This window comes from Acanthopagrus latus, chromosome 1 (assembly GCF_904848185.1).
Source record: "Acanthopagrus latus isolate v.2019 chromosome 1, fAcaLat1.1, whole genome shotgun sequence".
Classification (NCBI taxonomy): Eukaryota; Metazoa; Chordata; class Actinopteri; order Spariformes; family Sparidae; genus Acanthopagrus; species Acanthopagrus latus.
The window spans coordinates 27,316,540-27,331,712 of NC_051039.1; positions in this window are offsets into that span (position 1 = coordinate 27,316,540).

The window sequence follows — 15,173 nt, forward strand, 5'->3', positions numbered from 1 at the left end:
TTAGGGGGTATACAACCATATTTGAATGGGTGGTGTGTGTAGTGGCATCCACGTAAATGGCAGGGCCCAAGGTTTCTAAGCAGAATTGCATTGTAATAAGAGGATCGATCGATAATGTTGTGGCTGATCAGTGTCTCTATATATCTATCAGGTGTTTTATATGTGGGTAAAGTTCATGAGATTAAAAACCAGAAACCTGTTTTATATAGATGAAAAGAACAAAACATTGTTGTCCTCAAGTGAATTCTGTTATCACCACCCTGTCTTCCACCAGTAAGCTCCATGATGACTGGGAAGTCCTGGAATGTTTGATGCGTAAATGCTTGACATCAGGTTCACCATATCAACACATAAAAAAGGTGATATGTCAAGGCTGTGTTCACTGCTTTTCCTCAAACAACCCAAGTCTGCCTGACAGGAAGTCAGCCATTTTGGATTTTGTGTGGGATTTTCAATGTTCAAAATCTTAAACACGTAATCGGATGTAAATATCAATATATTCAGGAAAACAGGCATATACCTAAATAACCAAATATGCAGCAACTGGGTTAGTGTGTGTTCAGTGGGCTCCATAGTAAATCATGACGTAGAACTTTATTAATGTTGCGACAGTGATCCCGCATCAGTCTTCTACTGGAGTGGAATCGTGTTATTTTATATCTTGTAAACTTTTCAAGACCTGTCCTCAGCCAGTGACTCTGGTTCTGTCTGGAAGGGGCTTACAAACCTAAAGCTTTAAGAGATAAAGAGACAGACCTGACACCATGATGGTACACTGTAAGGGAAATTCTCCTTGTTGAGGTGGAGATTTGCTAATTCTCCAAAGAATTTTAGCCCAAAGTGTTCTCCCCATTCTGTTAAATGTTTCTGACGTAAACCCAGTGGTTACAAACTTTACAATGGTTGTTAATTACTCCTTCCCAAAACGATGACCACCTGATGTTTGTTTTGACACTGCCTTTCCCAGGGCAGTGACCATTTGCTGTTGAGGTATCTAGAGGACAACACATTCTGAGCTACTTAGGTTAGATTCAATCATGACTGATTTACTCAGTTTGGATTCAATCATGACTTATTTTTTTGACTGATTTTCATTGTGTGAGTGAAGGTGCAGGTGTTGGCTTCCAAGTGCAAGGACTCAAAGGTTAACAGATGATAAAGTGCTTAGCTAAGTTGACTAGCATGCCAAATGGTGGAAGATGCCTAACACAGGTCAAACTCCTCTTTTAGTCTATTGAATAATTTGGCAAAGGCACCAATCAGAAGAAGTGGGTGTGTACTGGAGAAGGGACTCTAAAAAGGCCTCACAGGAAGAACGAGGGAGTGGCACTTGGTAGGTCTCCTAAGATCGAAGGCTAGGAGTTGTGAGGGCAAAGCATTTTGGGATAGCTTTTTCCATGAATTTGATAATATCAGAAAGCGGCCGCTTCTGATCCGGACGCAGGGCTCAAGATTCTGTTTCAGTAAAGCCTGCTCTATCATTCCACCCAGCCTTGCCTCCGCAGAATTCTTTTATCATTAAACTACACGCCGACTCACTGGAGGAGGAAAGCCCAGAAACGACACTGTTTTATTGGAATTGCCCCTCATGTCACTTTCTCCTCTGCTCTCACATCCTATGTTCTCTACCATACATTGATCACAGAATTGAAAACTATCTCATTTCTCACAGCGTTCGGACCAAATCCAGCGGTGCGGCGAAACACGACAGGCTTTTACAGCGATGTGGGAGTGTCACTGTGTGGTGTGTGTGTGTGTGTATGACGTGTTGTGAATCCCTGGTGACCAAACTGCTTTATTGTTACACTACTGGCATGCTGGACATACTAGTGATTGTTTGTCCTCATCAACGTATCAGAAGTAATAGTAATCAACCAGGATGCGGTGCAAATCATTACTGTGTGTTCTAAACTGGGACAAAAGACGCACATAATGCTACGCAGAGAAATCAGCCTCTTACCTGTGTTCATGTCTCTGCCACAGTAGGTTAAACACGCCGGTCCTACAGTGATCATCAGCATTGATGGGTGTGGTGTACAAAGCCAAACCGGGTGAACACGCTATTCTGCTTTACCACGGTAATGACACTCTATCCTGGACACTAACATGGTTTTTACGAGGCCGACCCCTTGCAAAGAAGCTCGGGCAGACTCCGTCTCTCAATCCACACTAAAGCACTGTGCTGATCAGCTGTCTTCAGTGTTCACAGACATTTCTAACACCCCAGTGGTGACATGTATGCTTCAAAACCTCAACCATCATCACCAACGTCTTGTCTGACAGGAGGCAGCGTGTGAGGCAGGGAAAAATGTCAGACACCCAGACCATCAACACCCGATTCCCCCAAGGCCACATCCTTTGCCCTCTGCTGTACACCAACAGCTGCGCCTCCAGCAATCAGTCCGTCAGGCTCCTGAAGTCTGCGGATGACAACACTCTTTCCTGTGTAGGGGCTCTACTTTTACAAAGGCTCTACCTCATGTTGGTTACTGAAGGCTAAAGATGTTCACAACCTGACATGTATCTGTTGACGGTATCGCCATGGTGGACACATAATACTAGATATTGTATAACCCATTGTTCATGTCTTACGCCACTTTGTTCCATCTTGGTGGATGAAAGGGGAGGAGGGACATGGACAACTGAAACACACACAAACAAAAACTGTGACTTAAGAAATAAGTAAGTAAAGTCTCAAAAGTGTTGAGATGAAACTTAAGCAGTTTGAAGCTGAGTGAGTGAGAGGACATTGTTTTTTCTGCAGTACAAGCCATCACTTTATCAGGGGAAAGAATACTACATACAAATTGTATTTAGACTTTACAACTATGAAATGACTTCTAAGTTTCCTTACTTGCAATGAGCTCTAACTGAGATCTTATTTGGGACGCTGTTCCTTCTAGAGTCGTCGTCCTGCACCAATAAAAGCTCAGAAAGTCTTGAGGGTGTGTGTGTGTGGGTGTGTGTGTGTGTGTGTTCAGTCCTACTCTATCTCTCTGCCTTTCTCTTTCTCTTGCCGTCTAATCCCTCATACTTGCAGACAGGACTGGTTTCCAGTGGAATGAAAGTATTAACGATACATATAGCTACCTGTAAAGCAATTTCCCAATCTTTTTTTTTTTTTTTTCTAGTGACCCACATTTTTTTACATGACAAACCATTGTGACCAGATTCAGTATGGTAGCTGACAAGGGGCAAATGCGCTGCAACTTAAGAAAAAACATGCAAATACACAAAACACAAGCAAATTAGGAAAATATCCCCATCAACATGACATGATGTGCACAGCATTTAGGAAATGCACTGCAAATACACACAGCACAAATAAACAAATGCACTGCAAACGGCCCTGCTGCTACTCTACAGGGATAGGCTTTATTTATTCAGCCATCTTCTAATGCACTGACAACTTGGCAAAAACTGCATTTGTCGCACTTGCACACCTGAACAGTTGGTGGAGGTTAGGTCAATACTTGTACATGCTGTGGGTAGTTAAAAGAAATGTCCAGCGTGGTTGGCAGGATCCTGATGAGTTAAAACTAAAATGAAAAATACAATTAAATAAAGTTATTTTATTTTACACTCATTTGGTAAACATTTTCTCTGATGGGACATACATATGAGTTACAATGTAAGGCATGGTCGAACAGGGATGAGCCTCAACACTCAGTTGCATGTGTTCTATCTGACATAAGTTCCATAGGCTGTTCAAGAATGATTGAGAAAAAAAGAGTGCATTATTGCCCTGTACTCTACACTATTATTGTTGCCACAGATTAATCTCAATCCTTCAATCTCATACTCCATAACTGTGAGCTTCATGGTCAACGATGAGATTTTTGGAGATCAATTTTATGCTTTTTTTAAGGCTCTCTCACAGCAGTAAGCATTCCCCCACATGCTGAAACCAATCAAGCCCTGGATGAGCTGTATGACTCATCCATGGGATCAACACCCTGGGAGGTAACCTGACAAAAGTAATGCCAGGAGACCTGCAGCAGTTTACATTAGTTCAGTGGTAACATGCTTGAACATGTGCATGCTCCTCTCTGGGAAGGTAGCAACTACCCAGCAGAGGAGGTACAAAAGGCATAGGACTGCAGGACTGTTCTGTGCAAGGCATCCACACTTGATGGCATCCCTGACCAAGCTCAAAGGGTTTTTAACAGAAAGTGTCTTAATTGATCTTATTTGCTGTTTGAAGTATCCTGTCAGCAGTTTCAGTCACTTTTATGATGTTGTTCTATGGGGCAAGTCCTTTTTTTGTGATACAGTTTTGTAATTGACACTATTCATTCAATACAGGTACAAAACTCATACAGAGTAGCTACCCGAAGGTATGAAGAGTGTAACTGATAAGCCATGTGATACATTTAAAAGTCAGGCAGCGTCAGACCACCATTACATTTGTTGCATTGCAGAGTGGAATATTTTAACCTAGGTTGTTTATTGTTCTATATTTACCTGTGAATCAAGCCTTTCCCAAAATGTAATGTGTGGAGGCAGCGGGATCATTGCACTGGGGACGTTAATGCAGGGAAACACATTGAATTTGATGACAGAAATCCTTGTTTGTAGTGATGCTGGGAGGGTAGACCACCTGCAGTGTCACTTTGAATGCTAGAATTGCCTCAGAGTTATCTTTGATAATTTTGCTTAGTGAGGGGTGTAATGCCAAAGTCATTTTTAATTGGATCCGTATCATACCACACATGGATGTGATTACCATCCAATTATTAGTAAAAGCACAGAAGACTTTGTCCAATTGATTTCATGGCTGTACAACCAGCCAAATTAACTGATTCAATCGAGAAGAGTTCTGAATGCAGTCCATTAGTTGAAACCATATTGAGCAAAGTGTGATTAAGATGTAGGATGTAGAAATGAAATCCCTCTCCTCCGTCACTCCAGTGGGTCTGACTCTGATTGCAGTTCTAGGTCTGGTTGTGCTGTGTCATGTCATTGTCCAGAGGTCTTGACCTTTGCATCACACAGCTCCTGGCAGAATGCTTCTGCGCCTTAATCTCTGAAGAATGTAATACCATTCCCTTGTGGTTCACTTTTAGGGTGGCAGGGTCAATGAGAACCTTTGGGACTTCCTTGGCGTCAAGCTCTCTCTGTACGTCCAGAAAAGCCAGATGACGCTGTATGGTGAAAGAGCTGTAGTCAACTTTAAACTGTAGAAGTCTCCAAGTGTCCTGGATTGGTCAGTTTTTCTGTGCTTCTTTTGCACCTTGAAGAATTGCCTGGCGGTATTGGTACCTTGACCACCTGAAGTCATGGTCTGATTAGTGCCTTTGCCATATATTCTGTGAGCTCTGTCTATTTCAATGACAGGAGAAAGCAGACTGGGTCGTTCCTCTCACGGCCCTGTGTTAGTCCGATGTTGCGTATATTATTAGAGATCTGTCTTCCATTTCTGCCATCTTGTGATCAAGTTTTATGTAGGCACTGATACAGGCACTGACTTTTTCATCTCCCAAGTTTCTCCCTTTATATTTTGTCCATCCATTATACCAGCTCATGCACAGTGCTACCCTCTGTCCCAGGTTCTGAGCGAAAATGCTACAGCTAGTTATTAATCTCGAATAGCGCTCATTTTACCGCCTTGTGCACGACAGAATTAAGCACGTTTTGTTGTTTCTCTAACCGATAACTGATAACATCCTCCATATTGAGTTCCATGCTAGTATTAGCCAACATGTTAACCAGTTTCTGTTTCTTCCCCGATTGTGTAGGTGACAACGATATCTGTTTCCTTGTTCCTCCAGACATCATACTGGAACACTGAAGTAGTACTTCAGGTGACTCAGAGGTTAATTAACCTGATTCTACAATGTAGCTGTTGGTCACATGACCTCCGGGGAAGTCCATGTTTAGGAGTGGGCATAATTGGAAGCAATGCTAAGTGGTGCCACAGTTTCCAGGATCTCGTGGTTTTCATTTAGTACAGTGGGCTGCACAAGCATCCCACTTGGATAACTCTGCTTGCCTGCTGGCAAGCCATATGAAGCTAGAAATGTGAAACATGAAATGCTAGAAACATGCAAATCTGTCAGTTACTCTAGATTAAGATGATAACAAGGTGGAGCTCTGGGATATATTTGCATTTTACTCACATGGTTGGGGATACAAGCACTGACCTGAGTGGAGCTACAGGCAAGGCTCTTATACTTCTGCATACAACTTCATGTCCCATGTAGCTCTTTATTAGATAAGCTGGCCCTTATTTTCTGTTAAAATTCCACATTTACAACATTTTAAAGTAAATGTTAACAGGATAGCACCAAATATGACTATATATTGTTGTTTAGACTATACTTTATATAAATATCTCTATAACCAATGCACTGCAACCACTATGAAAATATGAAAGACTAGCTATGTTTTCTTCAGCCCTCAGAGTACGATGGGAATGCAGAGAGAGCCGTCTGGGTTGTTACGCAATAATGTCGAGAAGGGTGATTACTGCAGAAATTTAGAGTGTGGTATGCTGATCAGTATCTGCCAAAGTTTGTTGACATGTAGGGGAAACAAGATCAGATGTACAAGATGCACCACACCACAGAGGATGTTTCAGCTTGTTTATCCACTCCACCGAGAGATACAAATATCATTACACCTCAAAGCATTTCTGAGGAGATTAAGGGTCTCTGAGCGGCCTCTGAGCGCTGTTCTATGTTGAGTTGCTACTTCATGTGTGTTTTTGACACTACACTCTTTTGGGAGTTATTTATTATCATATATTTTAATTATTGTATAATTATGAAGCCCACTCTACATTTTAGAATAATAGTGACAGTATTATTCATAGTCCTTTTCGTATATCACAAAGTACACGATGGTTGACTGCAGTCTTCATGGAAGTACTCCTAGATCTGTAAAATATAAAAAGATGCGTCATTTACGCATCATTCCTCCAAATCAACATAAAAAACCTTTATTCATCATTTAATTATTTATCTATCCAAAAAATTGAAACAACACGTTCAGCAACAACACATGAGCTGCACCTGCTGCAATCAGATTTAGCTTGAAGATGGTGGTGAAAATTCTTTAACCTTGAATAGACTGTTAAATGCTATTTCCTGGAGAGGCTGATCTTTTATTGACATTGGGGACAAATGTGTACGTGTCAGCCAGTGATATGAAGCAGTCTGTAGCTTTAACATGGCCATCTCTGTGTATTCCCAATAACATGGCACCAGCACGTACTTGGCAATCCTAAGAAGTCATCCAACATTTAATCTCCATGGCAGTAGAATTTGAAACCACAACAAAAACACAATGAGCGTCCTTGTGAATGAAAATCTGGCAACCTGACACATTTACTCCTTCTATTACAGCCGCCCTCATACATCGAGGTTCATTTATTGTTATTTTGCAAAACAGGATTCTACATAATGTGTTAGTTGTTCCCCCTCATGCTAAACACACAAATATTTCAATTAAAACATAATTGAATTAAATGAAATTAAACATATACAGTGTATATTACTGGCACCCATTAATGTGGATTGTGAATTGACATGTGTTGTGTCTTAGCTATGTTTTGTCACCATTGAACTTGACATCCATTAACTGGAATGCAATATCTCTCAATGTTAATGAAAAAGCAAAAAAAAAATCTGTATCCACCCAATTGTTCCAAAATGCAATGGTGTAATTATTGTTTTGCTCAAATGATTCTACCTTTGAATCTTTTATATGGCTTTATTGATATGACAGCCTCAGAGAGATGATAGGAAACAGGATTAGACAGAGGGGGGATGACACACAGCAAATGGCCCCAGGCCAGACTTGAAACCCTAGGCTGCTGCGGCAAAGGCAAAGCCTCTGTGCATCGGACACCTTCTCTACCAACTGAGCTAATGTGTGCTCATCTAGCTTTTAATCTATAGTCAAACTGAAGAAAACAACCAAAAGAAAGGTCTTAACAACCATGCTAGTGGCTTTCCTTTGAACTGAATACTAACGTCAATATTCTAACATGGTCACAGTGACAATGCTGACACGTCAGTGTTTGGCAGGTATAATGTTGATCATGTTCAGATTTGCAGTTTGCCTTGTTAGCATCAGCACTAAACACACAATATTGGACAATTTTTGGCCTGATAATGGTGCTTCAGAAATATAAGACGATTTCGAAACTTATTACAGTTCATCCTATAGTTGACCCAAATTTTTGAATGATCCCTGGTAATCCATCCAGTAGAGAGAAAAAAAATATCAATCCCATTGTGAAAAAGTTAGCAAAGTATGTAGGTTTCATCCTTGTGAACCACAGATCTTTGTGCAGAGTTTCATGGCAATCCATACAGTAGTAGCTTGCATGTTGCTAGCTTGGTTGAAAATACCTGCACCTCTACCTCCATACTGTTTGGTTCTGTGCCTACAGCATTTTCTAAGACCTTTAATCACACTGTATGAAGTCCTGCTGAGTGGGCCTTTATTATAGAAACTGAGGGGACCAGGAGGTGAATAATGTAATATGCTTTGGCTGAGCAAGGAAGGCAGGTTGCTGTACAGGCAGCTGTATCTGCCAAGCAAACACTCTAATGTTGAGTACGTTTCAAGTCCATTTGTTCACATGCTGGATACAGTGAATAAACAGTCAGACAAGGTCCAGCTGTTCTGTGCTTTAACTTTTTCAATAAAAATTGGAAAACCTGGAGGTGCTGGAGCTTGTGCCGTCTTGTGAGATTTCTGTGAGACATGAGTGGTGCTCAACTAACACACCAGAGAACACCTCATTAAATTGTTCAGTTTTGTTGTTGTTGTGTTTGTGAGTCTACACATTCTTTGGGACAGCATACTTTCCTTTGGTTTTGGTTTGGCACCAAATAATAAACAGCAGATGAACTCTTTACCCTTGTGGGCCTGCTAGGGAGGTAATGGGAGTTTCCTCATCCAGTCCTCATGTGTTTGGATGGATGGGTTTGGAGAAGGAGTACCACCTTGTTCCTCGGGGAGAACTTTGGGGAGTACTGCGAGAGTATGGGGTTGCAGTTGCCTATCTTATCACTATATAACCAACATGAGAGCTTTGTCACATACCTGGTGGTGTTGAACTCGCCAGAGTCTTCCCTTGAACCATATCCCGTTTATGATAATCACAGACAGGATCCTGGTGCAGCCTTGGTAAGAATAGTTTGCTCAGAATTCCGAGGCCACGGTTCCCTGCCAGAAAAAGGTGGCCTGCCCCCTCTGTGCACTGTGGTACTGTTTCAGCAGTAATGCAGAGATGCTGCTCCTCTGCATCGAAAGGTGCCAACTGAGATGGTTCAGGCATTTGATCAGGATGCCTCCTGCACACCTCCCTTTGAAAGTTTTCCAGGCAAGACCAACTGGCAGCAGACTGTGGGGCCGACTCAGAACTCGCTGGAGGGCTTATACATCTTGACTGGTAAGGGAATGCCCCGGGTTCCCCCAGGAGGAGTTGGAAAGCTACACCCGGTGCCATCGTGACCAGACCCCAGAAAAGCGGAGGAAGTTGGATAAATGAAACTACTACCTCTTTTACCATACATGTGTAGTTCTGGTTTACATTACACTGCATTTTTTAAACAGCTCCTGACACAATTTTACACTGAAAACTCAAAGTAAATTTTAACATCATTTCCATAACAGACATCTTAAACAAATACACTACATTTGATGTCCCAGCAGAAGATGTCCACAGAAAAATGTGTGAAATGTTCTTGTGCAAGCAAAGGCACTCCCAGAATCCTCTGAGTGCACACTGTGTAGACAAGGGCTTTAAGAGGAGGCGTTCAGTTGTTTCAATCTGTCGTCGATTGCAATGAGAATGAGGGGAATGGGTGGTATGATAACAGTGAAACCAGACCAAAGAGTTAAACTGCTGAAATACACAAGGGGCACTGGCAATGAGCGTGTGTATACCATTACATGTGTGTGTTAAGGGCGGAGAGGCTGTGTACAGAAGGAATGCAGTTGACTCTCATAAGCTCATAAACTGTTTCCAGGAAATATAAAACAATCCAGGGACACTCTGTCAAAACACAACCTCGCACAACCCGTGGAACTGGCTGTTTATCTGTTTGAGCGAGCCTGCTCTGCTCCAGCATAATTCCATTTTGATTCATGTATGCTCTATAATAAGCACACATTTCTGGGGGGAGGGGGGGCTTTCTGACACAGAGTACTGGGTAATCCTTAAAAGGGTTGACTCCAAAATAATATTCATATCAAAGTGTGGATGACATGATGTAACCAAAGCTTGTGGTGTGTGCATTTCTCTAACCAACACAGTGATAAGGTTAGTGTTAAACTCATGCTAGAACTATGGTGAGTTCACTTGCATTTCTCTAACCAACACCAAGCTGCAAGTTAAATAGGTACTCGACTCTTTCAGAAGTGCACAACTTTGTTTTTTTTACACAACCAACAGGCTTTAGCGGAAAGTTTATACAGTGGAAAACACTCCTGACAGCTCCTGAACTGTACGCCTAACCCTTTTTACTTCCAATAGAGAAAAGCCTTAAGTGTGAAACATGGCTGTGTATGTATTGCTTAAATTTGACAGGGAACACATTTACATCTTTGTTGCCATGTTTTAAAATTCGAATTTCAATGTTTCTCTCGTGGAATCTGTGTCACAGTCCAGCCTACTTAATTCATAGTTATGGGTGGTTTTGTGTTTCAACATCATGTAGTTAAACAGCTTGAAAGACTGCTGGTTTATTCACATGTTTTAATTGTTGCTTCTTTGCAAGCATTTTAATGCAATAGACTCACTGCAATTTCCCGCAAAAGACTCAAGACTCACTTTACCTCGACTCCACATAGCACAGAAAATAAAAGGGCCCGACTTTCACCATCTCCAGAAATGTGAATTAAACCCAGAAAGGAATGTAACAGCCACATATTAGTGAATTATAAAGATACATATGGATAATAAAGATACTGATATTGCTGATACTTGCATATATGCTGGGCCATAAGTATAAACAGTGTGTCACTCTGGATTCTGGCGTGGTGTACAGAATTTGTGGGCGGCTTGAGAGCCCCTGCCCCCCAAAAATGTCTGTGCATGTCCCTGTTGTTCTGATTGTTTCAAAACACATTTTCCACAACCAAGATGAAAACTCAACTCACTGTGATCTTCTGAGTGTGTTTATTGTGTTACTATAAAAGACTGTCGTCTTGTTGAAAGAGATATGAACTAAATGACCGTGCAGTGGGTGACGCACATCAACTGTTATGTCAGGTCATAGTGTCCTTACTTTCAGATTTATATTGTCTGTGATTCAGATTGAATTGCCTTGATGCCCAGTCAGCTGTCAAATTCTGAGCAGCATTAGCCGCTCACAATTATCAGTCATTTGTACTTTGCAGTCTTTAGTACTAGAGGGGGTGGAATAGGGAGGGGTGTACTGTGAGAGAGGCAGATAGCATTTATCATTATGAATATCGCCCCAGTAGTTGTGTTTGAATAGCTTCTATTTCTACACAAATAAACCAATGAACCCCAGAAGACTGCTGTCTACAGTGAATTTTAAAGGGTGTTGATGGCACAATGTGAAACCACTTATTTTGTTTTTCTCAGTGCCATAAAACTGCTGAGCGTCTGGTTCAGCTCTGTTTCCATGATTGTTTTAAATTTAAAATCCAGATCTTTGTCGGCACACCGGCTCTGAAAACATCAAACCGCCCATGTAGTCTAGTTAATATTCCCAGCTCCGTTTCTTTTCCTAGCTCTTCAACTTCCCTCTAGTCAATGTTTTGCATCTCCCCTCCACTTTATCGTCCTCCCCTCTGTCCATCCCTTTGCACTGCTCATCCACGCTCAGGTCAGCCAGGAAAACTAAATAAACAATGGAATCGCCTGTATAACAGACTATATTCACACAGCGGATGTTTTTCTCTGATGTTATGTTCATAGTGGGATACCTAATGCTGTACTGTGCACGCATGTTTCAAGTTGTGAATCTGAATTTTTTTCATTCTTTTTTTTATCAATAATTTCACAATTTGCTGATAATTAATGTTAGTCAGCCAGGTTGACAGTCCATCCATCCATTGTCTGTAACTGCTTTATCCCTTTTATTGGGTCATGGGTTTTTTTTGCTGGAGCCAATCCCAGCAGTGACCCCATAAAAGGGATAAAGCAGTTTCAGACAGTGACATGACATGTTGGACACATTTATTCAATCCTGGAAGTGAATCGAGCTGAATGTAATCAAATGATAATATTATCTAGAAAGTAGACTGGGTGATCAGAAATGTCATTTTAGCTTGAAATACAGCCCAATGTGGACAAGACAAATTATTGCCTTTTCAGCTGATAATCAATCGAGAAGTGATGAAATGACGATTACTCAGATTAACCATGTTTATATAACTTGCAACCTGGAACATGCAGTCCAACATTTTAACTTCACACCCTGAGCATGAAGTCACAGTAAAAAGCTGCCGTGTGAATAATGTCTATGGCTTCGAACACAGCTTCACCAATCATAATCAAGGCCAGGAACTGTCCATTTTGTTTTTGTTTTTATAACCCCTGCAGAAACTTTCAAATCTCTCTGATTGAATGGTTGTCTGGTAAAAGTGATATCAGCTAGTGACCCTGTAGTGATAGGGTGATGCACATTAATTATCAGCACTGTTTTATGACCTTGAGAGATTCCCATACAACCCACTGACCCTAAACAACTGTATCCTGGAATTTGTATAAAATCATTACACAGGAATTAACTTATCAGCAACTTGCTGCGACCTGTAATCCCTGACATCACGCTATCTGGGTCACTCCAGTTGATCCTTACAGGTACGTTTCACCAATTTACAGTCATGTGTCTGTATAGTCGTTATAGATTCTTGACAAGCATCTCTTTCTTGCTGCAGACAGCTGAAGAGATAAACTCAAATTGTCTAAAGTCATTATGGACTGTGGATGTGGATGTATTCTTTTCTCCTCCTTGCTTGAGGGCCTCATGACAGTTCTGTGGACTGTATTTCAGAAAGCCAAACAGCTTTCCCCATTTACACACAGTGGATATTATGGCCGCGTGTCAGCTACAGCCTTGTAGCTCGTAGCCTTGCCATCTAGAGTCAGTCTCGCAGACATAAAAAGAAAAACACAGTCCTGGCTCAACCTGTAAGCCTCTCTGTCCATACAAACCTAGCATTCAGAGCTGACCGGTTCTATGTCGCTGAGGTGTCACACAGTGGTAGTTGTTGTTGGTTTCTGCTGCCAAAGCCAAAGCGGGAAGTGGGCTTGAAATGTTCCTTGATGATAAACAAAAAGCAACAAGCAGCGTTGACAGGACAGTCTGCCACTGGCAGGCGATGCAATTATATGTAATTTGTGACACAAGGCTGGCAGCTAATGGTAGCCAGACAACAGGGCTATGTAGGCCAAACATCAAGACTATTGATAATGAGACTGGCTGGACAAGAAGTCAGTATATTAGAGAAACAAACAACAGACCAGTTGACCTATTTCTAGTTTGGAAACACACTAATGTTCAGAATTCGAAATGCACAAAGGCAGAAACTGGAAGAGTTATCACAGTAAAACTGAAAGTATCACATTGCCTGATGGTCTGCACAATGACCTCGGTCTCATGACATTCTTGGGCATCGTCCAGACAAGCGATCTGAGCTGCTCGTGCTGCTGGATGGCAGCCGGTGCAGAGAGCTCAGCTCACCAATAACATGTCAACATACATATGAATAATTTATGCTGGCAAAAAGGCCACAACACAGAGAAGCGTCGTCTTTGTTCCAGCGTCTTTGTGGGCTGCAGTCTACTTGGATGTGCTTGGAGCGAACAAGGTTAGGGTTCAAGTTCAAGTTTGGATGCAGAACGCAACAGCAGGGTGTAAAATCCAAGACGTGCGTGAAACCAGAGGTAGCACATCTCAACCTGGTGCAAAGCAGCTCTGCTGGTGAATTTACCAGTTTGATATTACTGGAAACACTGCAGCACTAATCACTGATGGCTTGAAAATGATCAAACGCAATTACAGATGAATTTGTTAATTTTCATCTCATAGGTGTACGGTCTATCCTTTGAGGTGCTACATGTCTGCCAGTAAATATGAATGAAGCAAACATCATTGTTCTGTGTTTGTGAATTACACCAGACACTGAAAGTACTCATCATTTGGTTGTTGTATGTTGCAACATTACATGACGCAGGTCGCAATGCTAATTGTCTGCACACACTTTTGTTACGAAAAATAAAAAAATAAAAAACGCTTTCAGTAGGCAGACATGATAAGACTGGTAAACTTAAAGACCACTCTCTAAACCGGTCTTAGAGTTTACTGTTTAGATGTTCACTCTGTTGAGATGGCCAGTCTGTTGAAATGGCGCACACTGAAACCAGCAATTAATCACGATAGGTGGCAGTTTTGTTGCCAGAAATTGATTGATTGAATGTCCACTCTTGGTAAATGTACTCTCTCACACACACACACACACACACACACACACACACACACACACACACACACACACACACACACACACACACATTCATGACAACATCCTGAAAACCACAGAGCCGACAATAAACTATTTGTTATTATGTTCATTATGTAAGACGCCAACATCCCACTGTAGATGCAGAATTTGACACGGTGTTCATACTGCAATTGGCAGGTCTTGTACTTCATTCAGTCACGTGTGTGTATAAAGCAAAATCACATACCATATTTTCCAGTGGGTTTTATGGGCTGTGTCACTCATACTAATTTAGTCGCTGGACTGGTTTATGTGTTCTAAACAGACAATGTGTCAACTGTGCTGTACAGACATTAGCCGAACACTGCCCACGGAAGCACCGACTGTGCGTGTGTGTTTATTCAAAACTCACACTAGTTGTGGCGAGTGTCTCAGTTTGGTGACACACACATACAGATAATCATCATTCAACAACAGTGGCTGTTTGCGGCAATCAACATGCTTGCTTAAGATGGCGGAGGCAGAAAAAAGGGGGAAGGAGCTGTAGTCAGTCATGCATGTTTCACACGCAAACAGCCACTGCATTGCACAACCTGCACATGCAGCGTGGAATTGTTGCCCACTGGACAGTGACTAAAGGCCAACAAGATAAGACGGTTAGGTGTCGAAAGCTTTGATTGATGACAAACATCTGTCAACCTATAGGTGAGGAAGCAAAGCAATGGGCGTGATGTGAA